The sequence below is a fragment of the Mobula hypostoma genome, chromosome 4, assembly GCF_963921235.1.
Source record: "Mobula hypostoma chromosome 4, sMobHyp1.1, whole genome shotgun sequence".
Taxonomy (NCBI): domain Eukaryota; kingdom Metazoa; phylum Chordata; class Chondrichthyes; order Myliobatiformes; family Myliobatidae; genus Mobula; species Mobula hypostoma.
This window is the reverse complement of record NC_086100.1, coordinates 24510206-24523679: the sequence shown is the minus strand read 5'-3', so window position 1 is coordinate 24523679 and position 13474 is coordinate 24510206. Positions and strand designations below refer to the sequence as shown.

The 13474-nt window shown below is 41.6% G+C and overlaps 2 long non-coding RNA genes across 5 annotated transcripts in view; one reads left to right on the top strand and one right to left on the bottom strand.

The window, feature by feature from the left end:
* Positions 1-13474, top strand: part of LOC134345177 (uncharacterized) — a 42098-nt gene that overhangs the window by 27052 nt on the left and 1572 nt on the right. Inside the window, exon 2 of the long non-coding RNA XR_010017627.1 lies at positions 9739-9896. This is a non-coding gene — a long non-coding RNA (uncharacterized LOC134345177). The remainder of the gene's footprint in view (positions 1-9738; positions 9897-13474) is intronic.
* The window catches only part of LOC134345173 (uncharacterized), a 59996-nt gene continuing 46630 nt past the window's right edge, over positions 109-13474 (bottom strand). For 3 of the 4 annotated variants that reach the window (XR_010017622.1, XR_010017623.1, XR_010017624.1), the window contains 2 exons: positions 6478-6687; positions 109-1899 (listed from right to left, as the gene is read on the bottom strand). This is a non-coding gene — a long non-coding RNA (uncharacterized LOC134345173). The remainder of the gene's footprint in view (positions 1900-6477; positions 6688-13474) is intronic. The other variant, XR_010017621.1, reaches the window with a different exon arrangement.

Genomic DNA, 13474 nt, shown 5'->3' with positions numbered 1-13474 from the left:
GATGAATGGTAGATGAATTATCTCAATCTAGTGTTGTAACTCCAGGCATGCTGAGTAAACAAAATGGCAAACAGGATTTAGGAGAGTTTTTATTTATTTTATTTGGAGATACAGCATGGTAAATAGGCCCTTGCGACTCACAAACTCGTGCTGCCTGATTACAAGCATGTGACCAATTAATTTACTAACCCACACATCTTTGGAATGTAGGAGGAAACTGGAGCACCCGGAGGAAACTCGCGTGGCCACGGGGAGAACGTAGAAACTCCTGACAGACAGTGACAGGAATTGAACTCAGATCGCAGGCACGGCAACAGTATTATGCTAACTGTTACACTACCATGCCACCCCAAAGAGGTTTAATGTTAACTGTATACATGTTGGGGACACTCAATAGTTACTGTGGTGAACCTGCTGCTTCTGTCATCAGCAGGACATGAACTTGTGTAGGGAAACCCCCAATCGTTTTCTAGTCCACCGCTTTAACCACTTGGCCATGACTACCGTTACAGGGAGGAAACAATTTAAGCTCCAGCAGTATTACAAAATATGGAAGGCAGACACATAAATCATTTAAATATCTAAATTTTATTTCTTTTAAGCAATAGCAAGTTATATTTAAACCATTTTGATATATACCATTTTTATCAGAATCCAGTTTGACCAAATTAGAAGATTGGATTGCACATGAAGAATATAACAGTGACATTCAGAAAATCCCATCAGTTTAAGAACACATTCCTTAAAAGGAATCATATTTCAAGAGTTTGTTCATTTATTGTCCTATGTGTTTAAAATAATATTTGTTCAGGATAATTTAAATTGATTTTATCAGGTTATCATATTTAATGTAATGCGCACCCCTTATGGTTGCAACTGTACGAATATCGAATGAGTTAGAAAATACCCCCATATAAAACTCGGAACATGACGGCCCTCCAAAAGGCTGCCAGGTAGGTAGATAACTTTCCATCAATTTCAGTCTGCAGGTCATGCTGGCTATCAGCTCAGTCAGGACAATGCTCAGAGGGATCACCTATAAATCCAGGCTCTTCCATCCTTACACTTGGTGGAACTTGGGTAGAGAAAGGGAGTCAAACAGAATAAACTGAGTTCCCTATAACTGTTCATTAACAGAAGATGATCAATATCATAGTCGTTAAGAGGAAGACAATTTTATCTCAGGAATCCTAAACTTACTGCAAATATTTAAAGTGACATTCCCACATGCTTATGGATGGTACTTTATATCCTTAAGTTCAAATATAAAGCATTATCATTAATTATTGGCCATTTTGGAAGATAGTTCAACATTTAATTATAGATAAGCATTTGATTCTGGTGCTTGTAGCAGTTAACAAAGTCTAATTCTTTCACATATTTCCAACTCTGAATTTTTCGAAGGGCTCCCACAAATAATCAAACAAATTTACCAACACTTCCCTTTCTTACTAATATGCATTTCATTAAAATAAGCAGTCATGCCTTATATTGGATACACTGAAGCTACTTTAAAAAATATCTAAAAGTTATGTATTGTACATATATATTTTCTCATTTTTTCAGCAGCAATTCGTGAAAGTAATTAATGCTGCAGCATTCGCTGTGCAAAGAGTTGCCAGAAACAGATAAAGCTTTAATTCTTTCTCAGGATCCATTGCAAACAGACAATCTGAGCTGTCAGTGGTCCTATGTTTTCACCATTCAATTGACCCAGGTTGGGAGGTCAGTTCGACAAAATCTTCATTGTAATTTACTGGCACAGACAACACCATGTGCACCTTGAAGTCAACAAGATTAATTTCCTTATATTCATCCAATTTGCCTTTCAGCTCTGATCGATCTCTCACCGCGTCAGCTCTCTCCTGTCCCCCGGACTTGCGGCAAAAGTACAAAGCCCTGCAGAAAATGGAAACATTTGTTACACTTCCATCAGTTAATTTGTGCTCTGCTGTGTATAAAAATGCTCTCCATGTTGTTTTCTTATGGAATTGGATGATAATTTTTCTTTCTGCTGACAATCTCGTTAATTTCTATGTCATTCAGTTGTTTAATCCTGGAAATTATGAGTATATGTATAGCAGTCTAACACAGCATAGAATTCATAACTGAATTAAAAGAACGTTAAATACCTATTAGAGTTCATTGCTCCAACGTAACGCCCGAGGGCCATGATGAAAAACAGCAGCATATAATGGATAAATCCAACCACCCTAGTCTGCCTTGAATGTTATCTCCGAGCTACAGCATTGCAGTTGACTTTTGACTACCCTCTGTAAGGGCCTAGTGACACAGCAGCTCAGGGGCAATTGCCTAGGGCAATGATGTTTGCTTGCAAATCCTCTGACTGAATGAATAAAGGTTTAGATGGAAGTACTCATTAGATCTTAGAAAGATACCGCGCTGTGATAAAGTGACATGCCGGTAAAGGAATCAAACCTTTAGGAATTTTCCTTGTGAATTTTGGCAATTCTCTACCCTGCTGAATGATTGGCTATTAAACGGGGATCAACCATCTATTTAGATTTACAGATCAGGCAAAAAATGTGGATGGGGTACCAAATCTTAACCGATCTTAATGCTTGAGGGGCACTCTCTCACTTCTTCGAGTTGTTACGTCTGCATCATGTAAAACTGATTCAGGTCGATTTGGTGAAATTTCAGACAGTAATTTAAGCCTCAGTAGAAAACCTTCCCTTCTTTGCAGTTTGTTGGCTTCGGCTGCACAGTTCCCCATGTAATGACGTCCTTTCAGCTGACCAATCAAGAGTACGAGAATAAGGTAAGTGCTTAGTGAGAAGATGGGAAATTTGTTATAACTCTGTGTGGACAATGGAAAGGAGACTGAGGTCAGAACTTGCGTCTTTTACAGAAATAAGGTGTAGGCTAACTTAACCTCATTCAAATTGCTCGTTCCGGGCTGGTTGTTTTCTGATGGGCTGTTGGCTCAGTCCACCAGTCCATCTCCTAATCACCAGGGATGGCAATGCAAAGGCAGGTAACGTTAAACATACAGTGGGCTCTGGAGGGCAGCAGTACTTCTCCAATTCCACGGATGCCAGGAAGACAAGACGGGCATTTAGGCCTCGTCTGGGCATCGTTCATTCCTCTAGCTTTAACTTCAGTAGCAGCTACTTCCTCTTCATACTTAGGTTTCAGGTGAAAACACTAGAATCTGAGGTTTAAAGTAAATTTATTATCGAAGTATGTATATGTCACAATATACTACCTTGAGATTGGCAATCCAAAAACATCTCGACGTCAGCTCGGTACCGGATGTAAGAAAAGGATTTTCAGTTACTGAGGGTGGTGATAGTGTGCAATTTGCAGGGAAATCAGGTTTGGAAGACAGTATACCCCCTGTACAGCACTAGGCCGGAGACACCACGTGTTGTCTGGCTGCCATTAAATGTGACATTGGCATCTGTCCCTTTTCTCGCCACTGAATGTTTTCCTGTCATCCCCGCTAAGAAAATCATGTGGGCATATTCTGGAGATGGTACGGTGCGAGGGCTAACTGGCATACACTGAGTGGTTAAGAGTCCTTTCTACGTTCCCTTTCTAGCCTTACACTTGGTGGATGATCACCTTTGTGAGGGATGCAGATGTTGGGAGCCTGTATTCATTCTGGAAAAGCTCTAAATCCAATTCACAAAATCAGGAAAGGAGAGAAAGGCATACCGATTGCAGGGCTATACTTAAAGATATTAGCCAGATAACATCTCAAGCAAAAGATAGAAAATCCGGCCAGAAGCTGGAGATGGCTGGTGCCAAACAGTCTGGCACCAGGTACTGCAGGAAACAATAGGGTTTGATTTGTAGTGAGTAGCTGGAATCTTGTACATCATCTCTCTAAGAGGCTGTTATACAATTTAGACTGTGGAATACATTCTGTCATGCTTAGACCCTGTTTCAAGAAGTGACTTTCTTTTGGTATTCAATGCACAATCTTGCTACTTAGATCTAATTCAAAGCAACTAGCTGGACAGAGTAATAATAGATACATCTTATCTCAAAGCATTAGCTTTGAGTTTTTTTTATAAATTAGTGCAATAAACTTGTATAGATCTACAAAGAACTGAAGTGCATTTGGATAGGTACATGGGGTGGAGTGGCTTTGATTGTTATGGGCTGAATGCAGGACTGGCTGGGGGCCAGCACGGACCATCTGGGCTGAAGGGCCTATTTCTGTGTTGTGAAAGATATGTGCTGAGAAACACAGGATGTGATTTATACTTCTTTACTTCCCATCAGAACCTTTTTGAACACTGTAGAATTAATGAGGTATGCAATAAAATTATACGCAATGAAAGTTGATGGAATATACATTAAACACAAAGAGAAAATTGATATATTGATTGAAATTGGTTCCACTAATTACCTTCTTCAAAAGCTTGGAATCAAAATGAAACAAAGCAATGGTTCTTACTGCAATTAACAAAATGGAAATGATTATAAATGGAACAATTTTGTGTAACCTTATTTTTTCATGCACAAACATGCTTAGATTTCCAAAGTAATCCCTCCCTCCCATCTCTTCCATCTTACCTCCAGTAACATGTTCAAGGAGCTTGTGCACTATTTGATTATTGATCAAGGTCAGTTGGTCTGTAGTTTCTCTTCCTCTCTCACCCACTCAACCAAATATTTGCTCTTCCTCCTGCTCAGACCCCAAAAAGAACTTTTTCTACTTATTTCCTGCCTTCTCTTCTGTCCTGTTAACACATCTATTAATCAAATCACACCTCCTGTTTTTCTTGTTCCTATTCTTGGTTTCTGTCTTAGAGTGTCCCCAGAGTGATGATGATCTGCTCCCTCTCCAGTTATAGGGCCTTTGAGAAAGCTAATGAGGCCAATGTGGGGAGGAGTTTGCTGAAGAGGTTGGCGGGTGGGTCGTTCTGGGGAGATTCACTACTTAGACAGGGCTTTCCGCGCACACCCAATGCATTACCTTAAGGTTCTCAATACTATCCCGAATGCTCCTCCTCTGCCTCGTGGGCAGAGGTTCCCAGGAGTCAGTGGAATGTTGCCAGGAAGCTTTGAACAGGTAACAGCTCAGAACACAGCTAACCCAACATAGCTGACTGAGAGTAACTAGAGAGACACAGAGACGACAGATTCTGGAGCAATCGATCTGCTGGAGGAACTCAGTGGGTCAAGCGGTCAAGCAGCATGTGTGGGAGGAAAGAAACTGTTGACGCTTGGGTCAAATGCTGCATCAGATCCCCAACCAAACTCCTGCCCTTGCATCTGCAATATAAGAACTCTGATCATTGTCTCCAATGATATTCCATGTCACTGTGACAAATATTGTGTTGCCCTTAAGGCATTTATTTGACTTTGTTGGGTCTACGCTTTAAATGATTTCTTTGTAACTATTTTCTAGTTAAAGTTAAAGGTTGATAATTATGTTACAGTCTAACAAAGGTAAATTCATTGTCCATGGTATATCGCGGCATGTGATGATGTCACCTCCGGTTTCGCTGCGTCTTATGTGTAACTTCCGGTTCAGAGAAGGTGTGAAGGTGGGTCCCATGTGTGCGGCATGATCGTGAAGAGCTCCATTTCTACCCACAAAGAAACATTATAGAAGCAACGCCGTAAATTCATAAGAATGTATTTGAAGTAAAAATATTAACGTGGCTTCTGTTAAGGAAGTGGCGGTTTGGGTGGTGCGCGTGCCGGCTTTTCAGTTTCAAACGCGGGGTGGGCTCGAGCCTGATGGTGGTTTGACGCGACCCCCTCGCCCGCTACTCGGGGCGGCTGGAGACACTCACTAAAAGAAAAGAGCGTGCGTGGTCTCCAGAATGAAACGGATGCTGTATATATTTGTATTTTTTATCAACAGTCTTCACCTTACGATGTTAATGTGGAAGAGTGAACAGTAAATGGTCAACCTTACTACGACTCTGTCTTCATTGGCTCCAGTTTAACTTGGTGTTTAGTCAGAGTTTCAACACACAGCATGAGAGCACTACAAATGTGATTGATCACCCAACATATCCTAGATAGTCTCATGGATGATAGGAAAATGGAGGGCTATGTAGGAGGCAAAGGTTTGATTAATCTAAAGTAGGCTGAAAGGTCAGCACAACATCATGGGTTGAAGGACCTGTACTGATCTGTGTTCTATATTTCCACTATAAACTGGCTGGAGCACTCAGAGGACCGTCCCAGAGGAGTAGTATAAAGTACTGGCTAGAACAGGGCAGCAAACCATAAAGGCTGAAGACAGCTGTCCACCCTAAGTCTCCCTCCCTGGCCTGCCAAGTATTCCCAGCATTTTCTGCTTTTCTTCCCAATAGTAATAGTGCAGCAGAACATTGAACTTGTGGAAGTGGCAAAAGAGATGCAAGATCATTTTTGCAGCTTGGGTTAGGAAGGAGATGTCAGCAATGGTCAGGTTGAACACATGATGGTTTTGGCTCTGTGCTTTGATAAATAACTACAAGCAATCACTCCAAATGATAAACGTACCTGAATCCAGTGTTAGGGTAGCTGACCTTCTGCCATCCACGGTCCTGCAGAAAAGGCTTTATTATTTTTTTATGAATGTCTTTTGGTGCTCCACCGGGAGTGGCCACATACAAGTAAAACAGGTTGTCACTGTCACCTTGCTCCTGAGAAACCTTGATTTCATCCAGTATATCCTGAGTGCTGACATCCATGTTCAGACATCAAATTATCCTGGAAATAAATGCAACAGTTGACTTCCGATGAAGAAGCGTGCGAATCATAAGATTCCTGATTTTTAGCCTTTAACAAAATAGATGATGTGATTAATTTGAATTTCAAATTAGATCTATTTGGAAACTTAATAAATTTTTGACTGTGCACGCGTTCTGAAAGCAGAATATTTCCCAGTGTAACGGATGCTTCTGAGCAGGTTCTAGTTTGTTTTGGCTGGCACCATTTTGAAATGGTGGAAAAACATGGTTCCAGGGACACATGCCTGAAAATGGCAGAGCCTTCAAAATATGAGGTATACCTGATATTTTACTAATATTTTTCAAAATTCTGACAGCAATTGCCACATCCTCTGCCTGCTTTATCCTACAGCAGTCCTATCCTCCCCCCTGTTATCTGCCAGATCATAGGCCCTTCTAGCTCTGTCCCTTCTGGCTCCATTACAATCTTCAAGCTTTCTAAACCTTAATATTCTTATTTATACTTTTCTAAATTACATACCCCCCTCATCATCCAAGTTTCCTGTAACTTGCCATTGTTGGGCAGTTAATGTCACTCACGATGTTGGTTTTGTCCCTTTCCATACCTGTCTGTACATTCACATTCGTTTATTTACACAGGTACATTGAAACTTACAGTGAAATCCTTTGCTTGTGTAAACAACCTGTGCAGTGAGCCCTCCATTTTTGTGCTTCTGACTGCAGCTCTGATAATGTCTCTGACTAGTAAAGTAACCCTTCTGCCTCTTTTACCTCCAACTCCATCTCTCCTAAATCATCAAAACCCTGGAACGTTCAGCAGCAAGTCCTGTCCCTCTCTCAGTAGACCTCTGTAATTGCCAGAACTTCAGTTCCAAGAACTTACCCATGCTCTGATTTCCTCACCATTACTCTTAATATTCCTTGCTTTGAAATATACACACCCCAATCCATCTGTCACATTATTTATATCCCTTAGCTCCAGCCTATCCTTCCTTCAGCACAGGATGTACTTCTTGTTACAGTTGGTAAAATTCCATCTTCCCAGAACATACTGGTGCAACATAGAGCGCGTCCTCTCGTCAGCCATTGCTGTCTAGTTTGGTGCAGCACCCTCTCACAAAACATAAAAACTACAGCCTATGGTCAAGACAGCAGGAAAGGTCATTGGCTGTAGGATAACATCACAGCAGGACTTGTGTGTATCCCGGACGAAGATGTGAGCAGGGAAAAAATCATTATGCACACTGTCACACTGCAAACTACCTTCTTTCCAAAACCTCCCTTCTGGAAAGTGCAAAATACACAAAATGCTGGAGGAACTCAGTAGGTCAGGCTGATGCAGATGCTGCCTGACCTGCTGAGTTCCTCCAGCAATTTTGTGTGTTTTGCCTTGGATTTCCCAGCATCAGCAGATTTCCTTGTGCTTGTGTTTCGGAAAAGCACTGTAGGGCTATTAAAACAGAAATACTTCACGACATCTTAAAAGTTCCCTCCCCCAGGCAGTTAATCTGATTAACCATTCTAATTGGCCCTCCCCATCTCCCTCTCTATTACCTCAGTTATACACTGCACTCTAAACATTTTAAACCACTGTTTATAATGCTGTTTACATCGTAGATACATGCCAGTATTTATGCAAATTTTATTCCATATCCATACTTTAACTTCTAACTATATTTTTATGTAATTCTTTATTGTTTATAATTGTTGAGTGTAGCTGTTTTTACCGCATGTCACACCAACAACCATAGCAAATTCCAAACACTTATAGTAAATGTATATGGCAAATGAAGTTGATTTTTGGTCTTTACATTGTTGCTGCTCATGAAATCTAGCTTGTCTTCAGCCAGTCTCACCATTCTGAGACCTGCTGCTCTGGTTCCAACCTCCCCCTGTCAACTAGTTTCAACCCTTCTGGATCGCAGCAGCAGCAAACCTCCCTGCCAGGGTACTTATTGGTTCCCCTGCAGTTTCTGTGTAACCCATCCCTCTTGTGCAGGTCACCCCTGCCCCAGATGAATTTGCAATGATCCAGAAATATAAAACTCTGCCCCATGCACCAGGTCCTCAGCCATGCATTCACCTGCTCTGCCTTTCTGTTCCTATCCTCGCTAGCATGTGGTAGTGGGTATAATCCAGAGATTACTGTCCTAGAGGTTCTGCTCTTTAATCTCTTAACTAAATCCCTATATTCACCGCACAGGACCTTATCTCTCTTTCTAACTGTGTCGCCAAAGCCTCAGACTCAGGACTTAATGGTTATCCCAAAAACGGCTGCTGCAGAAAGGGGACTCTGCTTGTCTCTTTTAGTTATGAGCTGATGTGCTTCACAATTGGCCCTTCAAAAATGCTTCCTTGCTTTTCCTGCATCTGTTCTGCTCCCCCTCATCTGAAACACACACATTTCCTTCCCCCTGATATTTCACATTTCCCTACAATACACTCCATCTGCCAACTTTCTGTGCACATTCTGTTGTATCCACTGCATTTTTTCCCACCTTTGTACCTATCATTAGCAAACTTGCCTACAATATTTGGAGCACAAAAAAAGCCAATGCAGCAAATCTGGAACAAAACAGAAACTGCTGGAAACACTCACAGGCCACACAGCAAGAAAAATTGCAGATGCTGGATTTTAGCAAGATACATTCTACTTGGTCCCTTAATCTGTCATTGTTATTGATTGCTGAGGATGAGACCTAAGCAGTGATCCTCGAAGCATTCCATGAGTTACAATCTACTGCTCTGAAAATTATTCTCTTTTCTGTCCATTAGCCTGCTAGCCAATCTTAATCAATGCTAATATATTACCTGTAAAGTATACTGCATGCACTGTATAGCTTGCTGATTACCCCACCAAAAATTCAGATTTGCCAAATGTGGTTTTTATTTTATAAAGCCACATTGAACAGACTTAATTATCGGGTAACTTCACATTAAATCACACTGTGAGTAGACTCAACCAACAAATGTTTTCATGTTCCTATTAACAGCATTTTCTCGGTACGGATGTTACGTTGCTTGACCCAATGTTTTCTTTCTTTTTTTTCCTTCCCTCCTTGAAAAACAGGGTCACATTTACTACCCTCCATCCTGAGCAGCTGTTGCAGAATCCAAGAACTTCTAGAAAATTCATAAACACTGTATAACCTACCTCTGTGCACAAGAGAATCTGCAGATGCTGGAAATATTGCTCTGCAGTCAAGTCTTTTAAGACGACCACATCAGGTAACAGCCCACCACATACTAGGAATTTGTCAGTTTTTGATCTTGTTTAATTTCTCCAGTACTTTCTTTTTGCATTGTCACACCACCAGCTGAATCCTCAACTGTGTAGGTGTGAACCAAAATAGAATCTTTGCCACTAGGATGTTGTACTTGACCATGAGATAAGCTTTATGCCATTTACCTGCATCCTCATAGGGTTGTAAAGAGAACTTTTGGCATGTTGGCCTTCAGATATCAAAGTATTGAGTACAAGAGATGGGATTTATATTGAAGTTGTATAAGATGTTGGTCAGACCAAATTTGGAGTACTGTGTGCAGTTTGGTCACCTATCTATAGGAAAGATAATGAAGATTGAAAGAGTTCAGAGAAATTCACTGCCAAATAATAGAACAATGCAATATTGTCCCATAGCATTTGACATTTTAACCATGGCAACGCTGTAGTACAACAGCCACCCATTGGATTCCTATCTCCCAGGATTGCTAATGTCTATATGTTTCTGCAAGCGAAGTACTACATAAGGATTTTTCCACATTACAGGGAAAAGAACTTCAAATGCATTCTTTAAGAATGCCAAGAATATCATGCTGTGTTATGCTTCCGACATCATTTGTTGCTTTTCTCCATGCACGGTAGGCAGACACCCCATCGCTGGAAGGGGAATGTCAAACAGGTGCAAATAATCTTGAGACTGAAAAAATCTCCAGGGTCAGGGACCTCAATCTGTAGATGTGACCCAATCTTGCGATCTGGTAAACAGAGAGAAATCATATCACTTTCAATGTCATTGCACTCGAACAACAAACAGCAGTTCGGTTCTCAGGTACTGCCTTTGCATGCAGTGCTGATTGTAGTTGCAGTGCCAATTGTAGTTTTCAGTAAGTTCTCCTCATGGTATACTATGAAGGCAAGGAAGTGAATGGAAGTGAAACATCCATTTTCATTTCAGATGTTGCACTAAATTTGGTAAACAAAGTGAAATTACTCTTGAGTTTGCAGAGGATGGCTGGAAAGAGAAACTGGGTGGAACAAGGAAGACAGAGTGGACGGGCATCGGTACCTGAGTATATATTTATATCCATATATCTGAAAAGCACCAACATGCATGTCCATCTCCACATGCGTGCCAATGTCCTTGCCATACGGCATATCTGAGATACTTTTGTCACTGGATGAAGACCTCACCTTGTATAATCCATGTGCACAACGGCTACATGTTGAGTGGCCGTGTGGAGTTTGTTATCCTGAGTGCAACACAATAGACAGGAGGTGATCAGCTCCTACAGTTGGAAGAGGAACAGCATCTTCCTCTTCCTGGATGTTGCCAAGCAGGACAGGTAGTAATCTCTGTGTCCCATACTATTAAGTACAGAAACAGACGATGGGAGAAAAGGAATGCTTGATTAGAGAGATGGTGCAAAACTTTACATTTCTGACTAGTTACTGGAAGAACTCAGGCAGACAGGCAGCATCTGTGAAGGAAGATGGATGGTCAAGGTTTTGAGTCAAGACATCCTTGATCCAAAATGTCAGCTGTCCATTTCCCTCCACTGAGATCCTCATACAGACTCCGGCATCTTCATTTACCATTTCTGAGATTGTTTCTAGAGATGGTGAGATCTGCACACCCCAATAGCACCAGTATCAAAATCCTTGCCAGAGGGGTTTACTTGTGATTTTGGGGAGGGTTTAAACCAGTTTGACAGGGGGTTAGGATCTTTGGAGGAGAGCCAGAAGAGGAAAACAAAGTTGAATGAAATGTAGTAAGCAACGTAAATAGACAGTGGTAACAACACACATGTAGCAAAAAGGGTCACAGTATGGTAAAAAGATTAAATAGCCAAATTTAAATACATGCTATTGGGCTAGTTCCTGAGGATTGGAGGGTGGCTAATGTAACCCCACTTTTTAAAAAAGGAGGGAGAGAGAAACCGGGGAATTATAGACCGGTTAGCCTAACGTCGGTGGTGGGGAAACTGCTGGAGTCAGTTATCAAGGATGTGATAACAGCACATTTGGAAAGCGGTGAAATGATCGGACAAAGTCAGCATGGATTTGTGAAAGGAAAATCATGTCTGACGAATCTCATTGAATTTTTTGAGGATGTAACTAGTAGAATGGATAGGGGAGAACCAGTGGATGTGGTATATTTGGATTTTCAAAAGGCTTTTGACAAGGTCCCACACAGGAGATTAGTGTGCAAACTTAAAGCACACGGTATTGGGGGTAAGGTATTGGTGTGGGTGGAGAATTGGTTAGCAGACAGGAAGCAAAGAGTGGGACTAAATGGGACCTTTTCAGAATGGCAGGCGGTGACTAGTGGGGTACCGCAAGGCTCAGGGCTGGGACCCCAGTTGTTTACAATATATATTAATGACTTGGATGAGGGAATTAAATGCAGCATCTCCAAGTTTGCGGATGACACGAAGCTGGGTGGCAGTGTTAGCAGTGAGGAGGATGCTAAGAGGATGCAGGGTGACTTGGATAGGTTGGGTGAGTGGGCAAACTCATGGCAGATGCAATTTAATGTGGATAAATGTGAAGTTATCCACTTTGGTGGCAAAAATAGGAAAACAGATTATTATCTGAATGGTGGCCGATTAGGAAAAGTGGAGGTGCAATGAGACCTGGGTGTCATTATACACCAGTCATTGAAAGTGGGCATGCAGGTACAGCAGGCGGTGAAAAAGGCGAATGGTATGCTGGCATCTATAGCGAGAGGATTCGAGTACAGGAGCAGGGAGGTACTACTGCAGTTGTACAAGGCCTTGGTGAGACCACACCTGGAGTATTGTGTGCAGTTTTGGTCCCCTAATCTGAGGAAAGACATCTTTGCCATAGAGGGAGTACAAAGAAGGTTCACCAGATTGATTCCTGGGATGGCAGGACTTTCATATGAAGAAAGACTGGTTGAACTGGGCTTGTACTCGTTGGAATTTAGAAGATTGAGGGGGGATCTGATTGAAACGTATAAGATCCTAAAGGGATTGGACAGGCTCGATGCAGGAAGATTGTTCCCGATATTGGGGAAGTCCAGAACGAGGGGCCACCGTTTGAGGATAGAGGGGAAGCCTTTTAGGACCGAGATTAGGAAAAACTTTTTCACACAGAGAGTGGTGAATCTGTGGAATTCTCTGCCACAGGAAACTGTTGAGGTCAGTTCATTGGCTATATTTAAGAGGAAGTTAGATATGGCCCTTGTGGCTACAGGGGTCAGGGGGTATGGAGGGAAGGCTGGGGCGGGGTTCTGAGTTGGATGATCAGCCATGATCATAATAAATGGCGGTGCAGGCTCGAAGGGCCGAATGGCCTACTCCTGCACCTATTTTCTATGTTTCTATGCTACGTCTACCATAAGTGGATGAATTAACAATATAAATAGGCATAAATGAGTATAACCTATTTGGATTATGAAAAGTGGATGATTGAAATTCAGAACTGCATGTTCCAGGGTATTCAAGATTTGGGTAGAAAATCAAAGAGTAAAGAAAATAGGGTACGGGATGGCATCTGTACAGTGATTAGAAACGACTGTGACTTAGCAGATGGTAGGTTTAGCAATAAAATCAATTAACTG